The 18,948-nt window shown below is 38.8% G+C and overlaps 1 long non-coding RNA gene across 1 annotated transcript in view; it reads left to right on the top strand.

Moving 5' to 3' along the window:
• The first annotated feature begins 5,283 nt into the window (after positions 1 to 5,283).
• The window catches only part of LOC116692202 (uncharacterized), a 17,054-nt gene continuing 3,389 nt past the window's right edge, over positions 5,284 to 18,948 (top strand). The window contains exons 1-3 of the long non-coding RNA XR_004332659.1: positions 5,284 to 5,294; positions 11,444 to 11,447; positions 14,322 to 14,333. This is a non-coding gene — a long non-coding RNA (uncharacterized LOC116692202). The remainder of the gene's footprint in view (positions 5,295 to 11,443; positions 11,448 to 14,321; positions 14,334 to 18,948) is intronic.

The following is an 18,948-nucleotide window of genomic DNA, read 5'->3' as shown; positions in this document are numbered from 1 at the left end:
GTTGTCCCTCATCTGGCGATAGAAACCCTGCCGTCCCCGGCCGTCCTGTTGGCTCAGAGCTATGGGGCGCCGTTTGTAAAGCAGCTTGTGCTGAAAATAACAGCAACATTTTGTCACATTAGCTTTAAATAATGTTTAAATAACTGGTATGAAATTTTGAGGGTCACTTTCTTGCACATTTACAACAATATTGTCAACTTGGAAATATTTTAAATAGTTAAATCCAAATATTAAATGTTACACCTAAATGTTAAATGTTAAATCTATATGGCTAAATCAAATCTAAATGTTAAATCTACATAAATTAAATAAATCTAAATGTTAAATAAATTAAATCTAAATGTTAAATCTAAATATTAAATCTAAATCTAAATGTTAATATAATCTAAATGTTAAATTAAATATTAAAACTATCTAAATGTAATCTAAATAAAAACTAAATAAATGTTAAATCTAAATCTAAATGTAAATCTAAATATTAAATCTAAATCTAAAGTTAAATCTAAATCTAAATCTAAATGTTAAATCTAAAATTAAATCTAAATCTAAATGTTAATAATTAAATCTAAATGTTAAATTAATCAATGTTAAATCTAAAATTAAATCAATCTAAATGTTAAATCTAAATGTTATCTAAATCTAAATCTAAATGTTAAATCTAAATGTTTCGGGTGAAACTAAATTTAGCTAATATGCAAATTAATGTCGGTAAACGGAACTACCAAAATAAAAGCTCGAGGAGGTCAGTGTATGTTATAGTGTCAAATAACGAATAAAAATCCTTCATCGGGAGATATGGACTCTTGAACTTGGATAACCGTGAAAATAACTACCTAAAATATAAACACAGTTGGGGAAAAATATAAAAACAGTTGGGAATTATAGCCACTATAGCCAGCCACGGGGGGGGGGCTCATTTTGATGGTTGTCACGTCGTTGCATTAACGTCAGAAGAGCCTATCCCGCCGCCCCGACAAGGCACTGACAAGACACTGCGAAATGCCAACGAATCAGCGTTAGCCGGAACAACGGCAGAGCCGTCCCGGTGGCTGAACAAACTTATTCAACAGCGACACGACAGCCTCAGGGCCACCGCAGGCACACTCGGTAAGCATGTTTTCCAAATCACGGAGCAAGCATTGTCTTGTTGTCAAGGTAGTAGCAAATCTCTACTGGCTAGCTAACGTTAGCTAGTTTAGTTAAGTTAGCCTTAACAACAGGGTTGCTAGCTCCGTGATTGGAAAACATGCTACCGAGGTGGCCTGCGGTGGCCCTGAGGCTGTTGCTGTCGCTGTTGAATAAGTTTGTAGCACAGGTCGGCTCTGTTCTCGGCTAACGCTGATCGTTAGACCTTACGCAGAGTGACCATGGCCAACAGTACCGTGCCTTGCGTGGGGCGCGGGGATAGGTCTGTGACGTTAATGCAAGCGAACGTGACAGACAGTCAAAGGGAGCCCCCCCCCGTGGCTGGCTATAGTGGCTATAATTCCCACACCATTCATAAAAGTGACACTAAAAACTACAATACAATACAGTTTTCCCAACTGTGTTTATATTTTTAGGTAGTTATTTTCACGGTTATCCAAGTTCAAGAGTGCCATATCCCGATGAGAGGATTTTTATTCGTTATTTGACACTATAAACATACACTGACCTCCTCGAGCTTTTATTTTGGTACTTCGGTTACCGACATTAATTTGCATATTAGCTAAATATTTAGTTTCACCCGAAACATTAGATTTAACATTAGATTTAATTTAACATTTAGATTAGATTTAACATTTAGATTTCGATTAATATTTAGATTTAACAATTATTAGATTAGATTTAACATTAGATTTAGATTTAACATTTAGATTTAGATTTAGATTTAGATTTAACATTTAGATTGATTTAGATTTAAATTTGATTTAGATTTAATATTTAGAATGAACATTTAGATTAGATTTAGATTTAACATTTAGATTTAGATTTAATATTTAGATTTAACATTTAGATTTAGATTTTAGATTTAACATTTAGATTAGATTTAACATTTAGATTTTAGATTTAAATTTAGATTTAGATTTAACATTAGATTAGATTTAGCAATAGATTAACATTAACATTTAGGTGAACATTAATATTTGGATTAACTATTTAAAATATTTCCAAGTTGACAAATATTGTGTAAATGTGCAGAAAGTGACCCTCAAAATTTCATCCCGTTATTTAAAATTATTTAAAGCTAATGTGACAACATGTTGCTGTTATTTTCAGCACGAGCCGCTTTACAAACGGCGCCCCATACAGAGCTCCACAGACTAAGTCCACAGGTACAAATTGGTTTTGCACCAAATGTATTGCAAGTATTGCAAAAGTCGAGGGCGGCAGATTCGTGAGGTTTTAATCACTGAGTTGTGGTTGTACTGGAAAAGTGAGTGAAGTGAAAAAAAATATGAGTAGGCCTACAGAGTTCAATTTTAGTTGTATAAGCTCTCAAGTCATATTCTAAAAGTGCTCACATCACATCTACGAGGATAGATTTTTTTTACAACCTCTCAAATCACATTCTATACGTGCTCACATTGCATCTACGCGCTCTCACATTTTGCACCATGTTTACCTTCATATGTGGGTCCCCTAACTCTTCCTGTCAACCACAAAATCCATCTCCTTTACTAAGGATACCTTTTGTTTCCTTGATTACAAAAATAAATGAATAAAACAAAAAGAGAAAACCAACTCCATCAAGAAGTCACAAAAAGACAGCCCTACCTGTCAGTTGGTAGAAGAAAAAAAAAATATTCCATCGTGATGTGAGGAGGCTGCTTTTGGCTGGATCCGCAGAGAATAAACAGAGTTGTTTTTCTCATTTCTTCTTTCGTATTTCTGTGATCCCATGTGAATGTATCAATGTCAACACGCTGCATGTGTTTGTGTGTATGTGCACACAATTTTGCAAATGCCTGTCTGCCTGCAGCACTACACCAAACAACTGGCAATAGCACTGTTGTTCTCTGTTTGGCTCAGATCAATCTTGTAAAGTTGAGTTACCAGTGAGAGAAGCCATGAGAGACGGATAAGGTATTGAAGGGAAGCCATGAGCAACAGAGGAAAAAGCTGTTGATGAGGTCTGAACACAAAGCAGAGAAAAGATGGAGAAGAATGCACACATATCAAATAGGCTGCTGATTACTATGCCTTACCTCTTGAGTCCAAAGCTAACATTTTTGACAGTTGTTTCAAGTTGCTCCTGGGTACTTTGCCGGGCGATATTCAATTACACACCTTAATGCAGTTCAACATTCTGTGCAAGTCGAAAATGGAGTCATTAGGTTGCAGTTACCTAGGTTTGGATGCATTTCTGAGGAGAGGGGGAATTAAGCGGTGTGTAATAGCAGATTGGTGGACAGTGTGTCCTCCAGATGTTGTCTGGGAAATGTTAATTGACCTGCTAATGGAATTTGGGCTCCTCCTGTCAGCTCTGAGCCTGAGAGTCTGTGACATTGGAAGAGACACCTGCCTATCTGACCAGATGACAGCAGCAAACTCTCTCTCTCTCTCTCTCACTCTTTCGTCTCACACGTAAACATGTGTATGCCTGCATACAAACGTGAAAAATATGAAATCCATAAACCCATCTAAAAAAACATTGGGTGGCGATCAATAAAATAAAACCATTGTCATCATGGAGAGTTAGCAAAATTTTTATCTAATAGCGGTATTACACTCTTCATTACTCTCATAAATATACAAATACAGTAAAAAAAAAAAAGAGGGGCTCTAAAGGGGCTCCCAAAGTCAATTGCACCCCTGTGTGGTTGACTATCACCACCCTGGCTTGCCTTGGTGGACCGCCACATGAAGGTCACCTTCTGCAATAGTGAATGTGTGCATGTTTGTGGGTAAATATCTAACTTAACTTAGAGGCAAAGAGAAAAGCCATACAGTGTATACTTGAAAAACATTTTGCTATGATTGCTTTTGACTGACATATTCAGACATATTTCTATTACAGACATTTTCTGTCCACATAAGACATTGGGCTTGGGTGTACATACCAGCAGAGGGCAGCACAAGGTAACTTGTGTGATGGTCACACTAGACAGTAGGGAGTTGCTGGAAGTTACTTTGATGTAACCGGACACTTTTCTTTCACAGATAACCTTTTCTTGCTTTTTCAAAGGTCATATAATATGGTGCCTTTAACTGCTCTATCACAGTTTGCTCTGATCAAATGAAGAGACACACACTTCCTAATCAGTGGTCAGCTCATAGGTCTGTCGCTTTCTCCGCTGCACATTTTGCCATTTAGATTTAGTTCTCTTCGCCCACAACCCCTACAGTACCAGTGTTTCAAAGAGGGAGCAACTTTGTCAGTGGAGTTACAGAAGGATGGGGTAAATGGGGGAGGGGGATTATACAGGACAGTTAATAGCATTCAGGCTGGTGCAATATGTCTCTGTGCAGCAGGAGGTACAGGGACCTCCCCACCCCAGGGAGCTGAGGAACACTGTGACTGTGTCCCGACTGAGCTACTGCAAAGTCACACACCTGCATCACCGTGACGGCACAACGCAGAGTTTGGACCTTCTGTCTCTTTATATTTTACAGATCTGTGTGACAAAAAATGTAGGTGCGGTTTCTTTTCTCTGTTAAAGGGAGATGGGAAAGCAGCAGGAAGCAAAGGAGGGAGAAGGGTAGAGAGAGAAATCCAGAATCTGTATGCAAGAACGATAGAGACACTGATGCAAGCTTCTGAATGTGTGTGTGTAATGTTTACTTGTTCGATGCCAACTCTGGTGTCCAATTTATCCCATTAATTTCGACAGGAAATCATGTCCACCGTCTGGCGGCCACTTTCGATGAGTTATGGCTGCTCTTCCGAGCGTACTGCTGTGATGAAAGGCAACTTTGCTGGAAACAGAAACAAGAAAGCAGACACACACACACACACACACATACATACACTTAGTGGCTTTTAATCATTCTTTCTAAATTGCCTGTTGTTTTCTTTCTCACAGCAGCACTTGATTACACACCGGTACATTACATGAAACAAGATTCTACCCCAGTCAGGTACTGGGGGTTAGCCCAGCCCAGAGTTTTGTGAGTGTAAAAACTAGTATAGAGAGTCCATCCTATTTATTATTTGCAGTGCCCTAAATCAGTAAATGTGAACCAACATGTGAATCAACCTTACATATTCAGCTTAAAATAGCACTTACAATCTGTCCGTGGAGTCTGTTCAGGTCAGAATTAAGCACTTATGGGCCCTGTTTAGCAAAAACAACATATGTGTTTTGGCTGAAGTTGCAGCTGGATACACCCAGGGCTTTTTAGGGTCATATTTGCAGATTGCTCTTTAATACTTTTTTTTTTGGAACATGTGAAAGCTGCTTGGAGATGAGACTTTGTAATCTCTCAGTCCATTTTTTTTTTTCAATCGGTTTCTAGATTCTCTTGTTTTTGCCTGCAATTCAGGATGCGTGACCACTGTCTGACTGACTAGAAAGGCAAAGATTGGCCCACACACACACACACACACACACACACACACACACACACACACACACACACACACACACACACTCACACAAACACACACACACACACACACACACACACTCTCTGCTAAAAACACTACAGACACTAAAATCCAATTAGGTGCAGATGCACACAATAAATGATTGTCATACTCCAATATCTTAAATAAATTTCATATAAGGATCTGCAAGTGAGGGCAAAGTTTACACAACCAATATTTAAAATGTGCCTAAGTTACTTTTGCTGAACAGTAGCAACTATGATAGTTAGAAGATAGAAGGTACAATGAGTTTGCCCTAATTTCCTAAGAGTCACTTAATCATGTTTACCTGTGACATGCTAAAGTGTAGTGTTATAGAAGTGAATTTTGAAAAAAGAGACATAAAATAGAGAACATTCTCATTACAGTGATGTCGGTTGCACAACATCTATCCAATGTTTTTCCAGCATTACCTGCCACAAGCTACTGGTCATGATAAACGATGTACAAGTTGAAGCAGCTGATGGGATTACATCTCACTGGAATTGTACCTATGATTTAATTTGACAAATATCACAGTTGATATACCAGACCAAGTAAGGTTGTAGTGATTAAAATCCATGATCAACTGAGCAAGTGTTGGTTTTATTGCTTACAAATTCAACTTTTCACTTTCACAGAGGAAGTTATTTCTCCTTATGAAAGTAATGTAGTGTTGAGTTACGTAATGCTAGCAATGCACAGAGTTTTCTATTTTCTCTTTCTATCTTTTTTTACTTTTTAACTTGGCTCAATGTTGGCCTTGCGGGAGATATTTTGAAATGTCAGCCCATGTGACCATATTCTTGGAGATTATCTGAAAGGATGCCACTGGCATCTTTTTCTATAATGAAGGAATAGGTGTGTGAAAGTAAATTAAAATTAGTAATATGTTTTACTATTTTTTCTCACCTTGATTTACTGTTTTATTACAATGATAGACATTGTGATGTCAGTGAGGGGGTCACTTTAAATGAAACCAGATTTTTATAGACACTGTCCTCCCCAAAAAACAATCCAAAAAGTTGTATGTTTAAGTAGCAATTATGACTCCAATTTCCGACTAATGGTATGCCTTTTCTCCTTGTAATTACAAAAAAAACTTACTTAAAACTTTCAGTGTTTTGTACATTGTTTGATGTGTGTCATGTGTTTTCCAGACACAATTCTCCTGGAGTGGCTATACAGACAATAACTTTAGTAGGTTAATGTGATTTATTGGTAATATTGAAAAGATAATTTAAGGAACATTTCATTCCTTAAAGAATTATTTGGACTCTGGTTTTGAAAGTCAACTCAGTAACATAAGTAGGGCATCTTTTTTACTTATATCAAAAATATATCAGAAAGTTTAGAGGATTTTATATGTCAAAGTCGTTCTGTGAAACTGGCACATGAATCAATCTCAGCTTTAACTACTGTACTGCTCTCTTTGTTGAAATACAGCAGAGACACAAACACAGCACACCTCACTCATGCACACAAAACTGAACATCACTCTAGCACTTGAATCACTTCACCTGCTCTCAGTGCAATACAAAATCAACTCAAAAAGTCTTCTTATAGAGTGTAAATTACTGAGTTGTTTGGCTACCCAGTACATTCCTCCACTGTTCATTGATGGATACAGGGTTTGTTTTGGTGTGTGAGTATGTTTTTTTCCTTATATTGTCTCTCTTCTTTATTTTTGCATTTCTATTGTAATTTATAATCTTGTGTACACATTACTAGTTGCTGTACATTTTATTGCAAAGCTCATTGAGTGCGTAATATATTTCTATGGTAATAAAGTTGACTTTCTAGATAAAGACTCAACAACAAACAAATAATGTGTCCTATTTAAATTTTAGACCTTTTTTGGTCCCCTTGTCTCAAAGCTGAGCGATGGGCAGCTTTACATGACCTGACACAATGAAGGTGACAATTTTATTCCAATGTGTTATCTGCAGTGCCATTAGAAACAATCAGAAAGATGTCCGAGCTGTGGCTGGGTTGTCTGTCCAGACAGCCATCACCAGCGTCTGACCACACCTCCCTCCTCCCCATTTACAGCATTATTGAATCCCGTAAAAGACAGGGACTATTTATGTGTCTGTGTCCACCCTGTTACAATATTCCCCTCTCTTTTCCTTTCTTTCTGTGTCTGTGCGTGTGTGTGTTTCTGTATCTCCACTGCAGTGTGTGTGTATGGCTGAGTCCGGGGCTTATTGAGATGTATAGGATGACACTGCTGTTATCATACTAAAGCCCCCGACTGTGTCAGCCGTTCTGACATTGATCCTAGAGTGAGATTTTCAGAAATGCACACCAAATACTAAAATCCACACATCACATCACAGCACAGACAGACACACACACAAACACACACACACACACACACACACACAAACACACACACACACACACACACACACACACGCGAGGACGTACTGTGTCTAAATGCCTGCATGCGTGTGTCTTCCTACATTTGTGTATGTGTTTGTGTGTGTATCTCTGACGTGTGTCACTATCATATTAGTGTGCCCTCAGAGGTAGACTCTCTAATCCTCAAAGGAGGGGAAGAGAAGAAAGGTCCTATAACGTGAATTAGTTGGGTTTGGACTCCGTTGCTTGCGCAAATCCGACATGGATTTACTGATAAAAATGTAGTAATTCTCTCTTCTTTAACCCCACAACCAGAGAGCAGCAAACATAACGGATTAGAAAAAGTCCAACCCAACCAGTCTTACCTTGCTATCTTATAAATCAATTACATCTGAAAGAGTGCAAAAGAAGAGTTGAGCGGAAGTACAGATTCTGTTGAAGGTTGGGTATACAGTAAGTCCTGTATCAAAGCTGACAAGACTCAGGTAGTTTTCAATGGTCTGATCATTTGACTGCACCTCTTAATTCTTCCATGTGACTTTGCTGTAGCAATTGTCCGAGCCCTCAGATCTCAGCTATTACTGTACGATGTCATCATAACTTATGATGGCCAAAACTATGAAAATAAAACGCATGTTGTAATAAACACAGATTACAGTATCTTCCCTGGGAGAGATGCCTGGTGACCCATTTCACACTCCATTCTCTGCAAAATTTGTTTGTTAGCACAGAAACAAGTGCATTATGGGAAATAAATATATGCCGAAGCTTCATGACAAATGCCCAGAGGAAGTGGGGATTAATCATACTCCAGCCTAGCCTGTCCTAGTGAGGTGACAGGACTCACACCACTCAGGGATCACACAGCCTCACATGCTGGCCTATTGTAGGAACACACACACACACACACACACACACACACACACACACACAGCAGTATGGTTAGTAAAAGCTATTACTGATCTATTTTTAACTGGTACTGCTGATCGAAAATCTGATATAGGTGTATTTCAATCTCAGAGTCTGACGGATCTGTTATCTCTGCTTACAGCAATGTGCCAGCATGTCATTTATACATTAATACAGGGCTATCAGTCTAGTACACACAGGTGTGTGTGTGTGTGTTTTACTCTGCACTTCTGTGTTTTTTTCTGTTTAGACAGAGTCCTTGATGCTGAGATGTTAGTGGAGTCTTGTTTCTCTTTGTGTGTGTGTGTGTGTTTGTGTATGTTTGTGTGTGTGTGTGTGTATATGTGTGTGTGTGTGTGTGTGTGTGTGTGTGTGTGCCTGTGCTTTCATTATCCCTTGCAAATGTTTCTTACTGCTGTTGAACACAGTACACAGCACAAAACAAATCAGAAATAAGGCCGCATGGTTGACATATTTATGCCTCTCTGACCTGCTGCTTGTTAGAAAAGCCCCAAAGTGTGAGAGAACACAGGAACACACAGGTAAATAATTGAAGGTTGCAACACTAGACATTCACACACATAAAACTGCACAATATAAAAACAGCAATTTGCCAAACAAAAGGAACAAAATCCAAGAAATAATCTATTTATTTACAGCAAACATTTATGTTTGAGTATCTTAACGCAATCATCTGACATTTTGGGAAATAGGCTCATTCACTTTCTCGTCAAGAGTTAGATTAAAAGATCGATACCACCAGCAAGCAGCTGGTTAGATTAGCACGAAGACTGAAAACAGGGAGAAACAGCTAGATGGACTTTGTGGGAAGGTAACAAAATCCATCCAGCAGCAACTGTCGTAATCTGGCACATGACCCCACGTCAAACAACTCCCTGTCATTTTTACACTTCAGTTTTTGTACAGATTAAACAAACAATATATTACGTGTTACTGTGGCAAGTGAGCTTTAGAGGTGCTTGTTTTTGTTCCTTTCATATGCTAAGCTAAGCTGACTGACTGCTGGGTGGTATCCATCTTCTCATCTAACTCTTGGCAAGAAAGCGAATAAGCTATTTCTCTGAGACACTTATGTACTCCATGTTAAGTTTTGGTCAAAGGGTAAATGTATGCTATCTTCACAGATTTCTAATTTCTTTACTATTTATTGTTTTAATGTTGGCTACATGTAGTGTGGGCAGTAACTTCATTCACTGCAAGAATCATAAAGTATTGAAGCATAGTGTTAGTTCAGAGCTGATTGGCATGAGCTGTTTCATACATGCATACAATGATTGGCTCATTCACTGCTGTGCAGTAACATCCCATCAATCCCTCCAATCCTGACACGTCTAACTCTGGCCAGTGGTGGTGGTTGCCACCGCTCCCTCCATGGCTGCAACCTCTTCTTCATGTGCTTTTAGTGGTTGATTCAACTCAGATTCACTGTAATGTAGGTTATGGTTATGAAAGGGGGGTTGTTAGTTGCAGCAGAATTGTCATTGCATAGCAGAGCCTTTTCTATTCAAGCTAGTGTGTGTGTGTGTGTGTGTGTGTGTGTGTATGTGTTTGTGTGTGTGTGTGTGTGTGTGTGTGTGTGTGTGTGTGTGTGTGTGTGTAGGCATGCGTGTGTGTGGGTGCTATTGTCACATTAGCGAGAGAAGGAATTTGTACATAAACACAATCTCAGACTGATGAACTACTCTGCCAGAGTGACAATATTGCTTGCGTGAGTTTTCCTCTTTCACAAAGCAGTTCCTGTTCTCCACACAGTGTAGTGGAGAAAGTCCTTCAGAAGCATACACAAACATGTTTACTAATCAGTTTAACACAATCTCTTGGAATATGATACAGCGGTACAATAAATCCCATTTGTGAAGCTTCTGTAACATGTTAGTATGTTCAGTTCAGTTTATATTTGTCGACACTGTATAAGAGAGGTTATGATTAAACTGTCATTTTTTTAGGCAAAAGTACGTTGCTGTGTTTCAGTTGGCTTCATTATCACGTAAAGTGTTTCTAATATTTTATCAAATGATGAGAAAGATAAGAAACAGCTTAAATTACTGTACAGTGTTCCGGATAAACTCTGTATCTCTAGCTAAATTTCAAACACCTTAAGTGCCCTTCTGCAGAGGTTAATGTAAACAGTAAAAAACAGTATGAACAATCGCCATTGATATAAGTGGAAATAACTTTTGGCTTATGGAAAAACATCCTTATCATGCTGTCACATTTTTCTGTCAGCTGTCTCAGAATGGAAAAGTGATGATTAGATTACGTCTCTACGGGGGTGTCTCATTCTGACATTTGCAAGTTTTTGTGTCTTAACAGTAAATCGGTCTGTTGGCTTCTTTGCTCTTCACATTACTGCAAAGATTTAGGTGCATCGGTTTTACATTCTTTTTAGGATTTGTTTTGTTCCTTTCACAGTGTTTCACAGCAAAGAGAACAGGGACAATAAACACCTAATGTACCTCGGGAAGGAAAGATTCTTCATGATTTTATACATCACAAATTCAATTTCTTTTCAACAAACGTTTTTCTCATGCGTAAGCTGGAGTTGTTTTGTTGTGCCTCTTCAAGAAATGTGTTTCCATAGCAGCTATTTATGCAGTCCAGCGGCGTTCCTCGACTGTTTCTCTCTGCTCTTATTTATTGCATCACTCTAGAGCTGTCACTGCAGGCACACAGCCCTGCATGTGACATACGGTGAGATGATTACTAATTACAATGCCTCCTGCTTAGCAAACCTCTCTATTACTCATACAAACACACAAAAGCACACAAAGATTTATCACACAGAGCATTTCGACTCCTATGACTCAATGGGAGGTTGGCAGAGGTGTTGTTAACTTCATTCTCAACATGCAGTGTTGCAACAGCTTCTGATCCAATCAATCTTGATTGTCAATGAAGAAGATCAAAGGATAAAATCTGTCTTTTCTAAAAGCCCGGGGGAAAATTTCGGCTTTCATGACCACAATAAACAATATGCAGATATAATTCGTGAAAGACACTGATTCATGTTATTGTAACTATCTGCCAGTAACACTCATTTTCACTAATAATCGGTCCGACTTTATGTCATTATGTCAATGGGAGCACACCTTTTCTTATTCTGAGATTAATTATTAGATTTTGAAAATGGTTATTTAAAAAAAATGGGGGAAAAAAGGGAACATATTCACAACAAAATTTAAAATTATCAAGTTGAATAAGTGATGTATCAGTAGTCAAGCAAGTTGACTGCTTGTAATTTACAAGAAAGCAAGCGAGTACCGTAAACACTATTTCCTCAACTCAGTTTTTTTGCACCATTTTCACCAGCATGAGAGAAACTATGCGAGAAAGAGAAAGAGGGAAAGATTGCAGATCTGACAGTATAGATTGCTATTATGTGTCACTCTCATCTCTCCATGACCAAATCTATTTCCTCAAAGGAGCCTGGAAAAGCTTTTAGCCAGTGCTCGCAAATGTACAGCACAAAAGACACAGTCATGCTGTGATCGAAGGTCATGCTATAAAGTGTCATGTGGAGAGCTGGGCCTTTGTAAGGTGCTCTCAACCCACTGCTCCACCACTGAGCCCTTTAAACCTTCCAGCTCTTTTTCCTCGCCACCCTGAGTCTGTAAGGCAGCCACATGGATGGTACCACAGCACTGACATGGTCTATAACTGCTAAATGATGTATAGCCTGTAGGTTAGGTTGTAAATCACGTTACATGATATATGGAACCTGGTCTGCGTGCTTTGAGTGGTTTGAGATGATAACAAACTACAAATCTGTGTAAGCCTGTCATGGAGACATTTTTTTTAAAGCATGTGTTTCTGCGTTATTCTTTTACACAGCTCATATGTATAAATAATAATCCTTTACACATATAAACTTTTCCCCAAAAACTAGTTTCTATAGATCATAAAGGGGAAAAAAGAAAAGCTGTTTTTGAAAGACGGATCAATAACTGGCCAAGAGTACATCCACATTCATAATTAAAGCGACTGAATATAGATAAAAGCATTTTCTCAACAGTTTGAGGCTATTTTACTCCTGTGTTTACAAATCTTCCTCATGTTTTTTTTATAAAGATTATTTTTTGGGCTTTTCCACCTTTATTTGGCAGGACAGTCAGGTGAGAAAGAGGGGGAAGACATGCAGGAAATCATAACAGGTCAGACACAAACCATGGACCTCTGCATCAAGGCATAAACCTCCAAGAATATGAGCGCCTGCGGTACCCATTGATCCAACCCGGCCACATCTTCCTCATGTTTGTGGATTTCTTGTGTGTTTTAAAAGACTGACAACATCCATCCGTATGTGACCATTTCTTTTTTGTTTTTTACATTTAGATCACTGACGGAATATTTGTTCATTAACTTTTTTGAAAACGTTTTTCATCTCTTTTATTGTAACAGACTTTGGCACAGCATTCAAACAACAGATACAGTAAAGTAACTAAATATTATCATTGAGGAGAGTATAGCAGACGGGTCATGAAACCATAGCCTATTGCTGTAATGAAACAACTGAAGCAGCAGCTGCATGGCTAAGTGCTTTCATAGCACTCTAAAAAGCCTTTTCAGCTAAATTTCAGTCTTCAGAAACATATATACCCATACATGTTTACACGTTTGAGCACACAAACGCATCCTACACATGCTTCAAGGGAAAGGTAAAACTCATGGGAAATCACAGGAGGATGGAGCAGGAAAAGCCATTCAGACTAATTTAAAGAAAAGCAATCAGCCAAATGTAGACATCTAGACTGATCTGTATTGCTCACAGGCAGCATAACCGGCCCTCTCAAGGTGTCATTATGGAAACATGGCAGAGGAGGAAGATCACAAGAGATAAAGTGCTGCTGTCTCAAATGTCGGTTCAGCACAAATGGAGTCAGCATGGTTCAGTTCAGAGAGGACATTCAGTTAATTTCAGGTGAGTTCAATTTGATTTAATTTGTTAAACCTAATGAATTCAATTGAAAACAATTGACTAAAGTTAAGCTGAATTCAACTCAGTCCCTATCAGTTTCGACAAAGAGAGAACCGTAGTTGCACATGGAAAGCATGCACAATACGGTCTCTGGTAGTGACTCATCTGGATGAAACGTAGCCATCATTATTGTTATTAATTTGACCTGTGCTTGTCTCATGTTGAATTATCTGCTGTGAAAAGGACCTTTTGCTCTGTGACGACTGATTGACCGTATTCAAGGAACAGAGGTCATGTAACACAGTACAGTATATTGGCTCCTTCCTTAAACCTATGTGGTTCAGCAGAGGTAGGTTTTATTTCCTTCACACGCCACAATCATTCTGTCATATCACAGTGTTTGTCAAAGCACTGTGGCGTGTGCACATTGACAGCAGGGGTGCTGGTGCCACAGCAACACACACAGCAGAGTGACACGTCACGGTTTGGTAGGTGCAGGACAACACAGAAGTAGTCTGACATGGTGTCCTTCTGCTCCTGTCCTCTCTCTGCGTTACAGGGAAGTCATGTAGAAAGGTTAGAGAGAAGACAAAAGTAGAGGTGGAAATGTGTTCATGAATTACTTTGTTCAGTTCAGTAAAACAGATTTTAGTCACTATGAAGTTTGTTCACTTTTTTCTTAATCAAAGTGATAAGATGACAACACAGTAATGTTTGGCACTGGTTCTGACCCCTCAGAATCTGTTGCACAGTTAACATCCCAAACTAGGCCTTTATAAGCACTTTTTAGGTTATCATTTTTTAAAGTAAGATAGCTCCACAACTTTCAGCATGAAATCTGCTACACACTCGGTACAGATGATTTGATTCGTTTGGGGATTTGGTCATAAAGTGTTTACCTTAAAGCAGCATTGTCCCACAGTACAGCATCATAGAGCCAAGTTATAACATCATTTCACATTTCATGTTTTTCTTTTAACCAGGAGGTAGCCTCCTGTACATGCCATCTGTGCTGATAACAATGATTTTAGTCATCCGTGAGTTAGTGACAATGATTGCTCAGGATAGTCAGTTTGAAGATTCTGTTTAAACTTTTTGTGATCAAATTTTTTATATTCAGAAATGAACAGATACAAACAATAACAAATAATACACTGAGACATGGAACGTGTCCCAGAGCCTAAAAACACAGAGAGGAAAGCTGGGAGGGAGGGAGACAAAACAACATATGCAGAAACAGACACACGCAAACACAAACACATACATAAACAGACACACACAGAGACAGACACAAGACAATGGACCAATCACACACGCAGGTTGAGGTAAAGGCTGTAGCACAAGGCTACAGCCCGGACCTCAATGACGCAGTGATATTGCTTATTCTGTTTATACTTGTTTATACTTTATAAAAGAGGGAGGGAAAAGAGCAGGAAACATTAGCAACACATACATGTGTTCATCACCTCTTTTGACTCTAACGTAACCATACAAAACAGACGGACCTGGTAAGACTTGCTTCAGGGTTTTATACAATGACATCAGCCTGAGTATCACATCATGGCATTGTCAAGCCAACCACCATTTCTGTTAGTAAATCAAACCCCATGCTTTATCTAACTAATGAGAACAGGGCATGTGTTGTCCTAGACAGGTCATTCATTTCCCCTCGCAGAGCAAAGAAGCAGCAGATGAAACTGTCACATCACCTGAAGAGCACAGACGGGCCGAACCTGTTAGCTGCTTCATCAGCGCTGCAACAACATGATCACGCAGTCCTGATTGAGATTCTGATGACCTGTCTCTTTTAATTCAACATGCTTCCACAACCTTCTGCTAAAGTAATATTTGTCAATTTAACTTAATTTTGGCTTGTTTGTTAATGTGAAGTGCCCCCGGCTCCATCTCTTAGGAAAATGACAGCTGTGCCAAAATCAAATCAGCAACATTATAATTTGGTCTGTGTGGCTGCAGATAATTGTCGTAACATTTAGCAAAAGGACTACACGCTTAGCTCACTAAAAGAAAAATGCTGCCTGTAGAGTAGAAATTGAATAATGATGAAATGGTACGATGGCTAAAAGATTGCTCTTGAAAAAAAAAAAGTATTTAATGCACTGTGTGGTTTAGGAAATAAGTAGGCCTGAATGCTTCCCTCTCTTAAATTCTTGGGCTTATAGTCAGCCGCTCGGTGTGGTTGACCTTATTATTTTGGCATAGATGTAGTTTCATCATTTCAGTCACCGCAATTGAAAGGGCCCCTCAGGTTTTATCCATTTGTATAGCAATTCATATCCCTACAAACAATAAGAGAGCAAGGTCATACACGGAGCTTAAAGTACTGAGAAAATAAATATTTAGAAGCTCTCCCTGAGACCAATATCATTGTTTACCTAGTACCGCACTTAATGCATATTTAAAGTCGTTTTTGCAATCATTTACATTTGCTTTACCTGTGTGTGTGTGTTTGTATTTGTGTGTGTGTGTGAGAGAGAGAGAGAGAGAGAGAGAGAGAGACAGTCAGAGAGAGTAAGTACTGTATCTAAATCTATGTTTTGAACGTGATTGCTGTGTGCTGTAATGCAGGTTGTTGGGCTGTATCTCTGGTTCTGCCTCCTATCTAAATGATAAATACACTGATGGATGTCCAAAGAGCGAGAAGATGAAGGCTGCTATGTCTTGATAAGACAACATGTGAAAACACACACACATGCACACACACTAAGAAACTGAGATACAACTGTTGGAGACGGACATAAACAGACATCACCTTTCAAGTCCATTAACATGAACAGAACTCATAGACAATGATGTGACGAGCCATTGCTTCTGCATTTTCAGTTCTGCCCAATTTCATCTGCCGTTTCATTACTTGGCATACCACCTTTGTTTTTCCACCTCAGTCTCTCTGCCTTTCTCTTTACTTTTCCTCTTCTGTCTCTTTGCATTTGGTGGAGTGAGTAGGATGTGTCAGCAACTCTAACTTGTCAGTTTATTGTATTAGGAAAGTCCTGCTGATAACTTAAAGATATACATGTCTACAAATACAATACCATATGTGAATGAAAATATTCCCTTGTAATGATGACTACAGATTCTTTTAAATGACATAAAAATGTCATCTTTAAGAATTGGAATAAGCAGCTTAACAGGAAGATTTTGACATTTAACAGTTATACAGTAAGAAAATCTTAGGCCTACAGCAGACTTTGATCAACTTTGTTAAATCAAGATGACATTGTGTTTACCACATGTAAACTATAGAACACTATATTTCTTATCGATTAACATTTGAGGCATAACGGCATCCATCGTTTTTTATCTGTCTGTCAGCAGAACAAAACTTCTGATTGGTAATCAGTAGCACTAACCTACAGATGACAGGAATGAATCGTTTCCTCATCTTGGAACTGATTTAATGGGACTGTACCTGTTTACGCTGACAGCTGGCGGCTTTTGATTTCAGTGCGAGGAAGACAGCACCGAGGGTGAAAATCAAGCATGCTACCGTTTGAGAAAGACTCCTTCTGTGCAGCCAACTTCTGTCAATCCAATGAGGGGGATAAATCAAAGGCGTTTCTAAATTTAGCTCTGACATAGAATTAGTGAGACGTTCTGTAGTAGAAAGCAATGGACTGGCGGTTACTAGGCAACTGGTGCTAGGCAACCTTGTTGGTAAGCATCAATTGTGCTTTAGGGGAAGTTGGGGGCTGATTGAGGGCGGGGTGTCTTTAAAAGCAAAAAGAAATATCTGGCTGCTTTGAATAATCTGGATGTTTGCAGTTGCTTTTCAGGGAAAATTGGATGAAAGTGAAAGCCTTGGACTGCATGGTGGGATCATAATTGCTGTTTTCCTTGAAGATCTGTTAGGACATGGTGTTCCTGGCAGAAAATAACTTCCATCTCCAAACATACAGGAAAATACTAACTTGGCTGTCATGTTCCAACCAAATGATTGCCTTAAGTAATGGCCTTCGTCATCATCTGCTGCGGAACTGATAACGTCATCAATTACCAACACATTTCTTAAGTGGAAATGGACTGTATTGCATACTGATGAGAGTGTGAAGCTTTGATAAAAAGCTGAAAGTGTGCATTATAATGCGTCCGCTGGGCATGTAAATGTGTTGGAATGCGCTGCGTGTGTTCCTGGAGAAACCAATCAAACCCTTGTTTTGTTTGAGTTGTGACAATGACTAATGAGAAAGACAATGAGTGGGCCGGTCTCTCTCTACGATTAGAGTTTGAATCTTTCTTGTTACAGAACAGGCTTATTGCTCAAAAATATTGATCAGGCTGTCACACTCTAAGACTAACAAATGTGAAACCTTAAACAAACTAGAAAGACAACCAGGTCTTTTTATTGACAAGTAAAGCTACAATCTGTGAGCTCTGTGAGCAATGCAGTATGAAATGCTCCCGGAAAGTAAGAAATGGTTCAAGAACATTTTTACTACATTTCATGAATAATACAGAGCGTTAGCAAACAAACACGACAGGCTAATTTGATTTGGTCCATATGTATGTTGAGACGTAATGCTATTTGAGACTGACATGTGGCCGGCAGAAGCTGTATAACAGGGACTGGGAGTGTCACTGAAATTCATTTTCAGACAGCTGAAATTGTATCAGAGTTTAATCCACACTTGAGTGCATAGACACACACTGCATTATAGTGTGCACAGGGAAAGCACTCACAACACATGCCATGAGAGCAAACATGCGAAAAATACATTTCTAACCATTACCTTGATGTTGCCATTCTCTAGATGCATCTGGATGTTTACAGTAGATTTCCGTCTTTACCATTACTGTTAAGGATGTTTGGCGTGACCCCAAAATGGATGCCTGCTGCCGACACAAGAGGTCAACAGCACACCAGCCGGATACCATCTGTTATTCTGTAAGTGATTAAAGGTGAATAGTTTTAAGTTTGTATTAAGTTTTGGATGTCAACTTTGATCAATATTGTTCTTTATTCATCAGCTAGTAGGAAAGATAAGACGGAGAGAGGAAGATTAATGATGTATGGTAGCTGCAGGTCTGAAGGAAGGTAAAAATAAAAAATAAAATGGAAATGGTCAGAATATGAAACCATAAGAGAGCGAATGGCGTTTGATTTATTGGAAGCCTAGGACTCACACACACTCACTCACACAAACACACACACACACACACACACACACACACA

This window comes from Etheostoma spectabile, chromosome 7 (assembly GCF_008692095.1).
Source record: "Etheostoma spectabile isolate EspeVRDwgs_2016 chromosome 7, UIUC_Espe_1.0, whole genome shotgun sequence".
Taxonomy (NCBI): domain Eukaryota; kingdom Metazoa; phylum Chordata; class Actinopteri; order Perciformes; family Percidae; genus Etheostoma; species Etheostoma spectabile.
The sequence above is the reverse complement of the archived record's forward strand: the minus strand, read 5'-3'. Positions and strand labels throughout refer to the sequence as shown.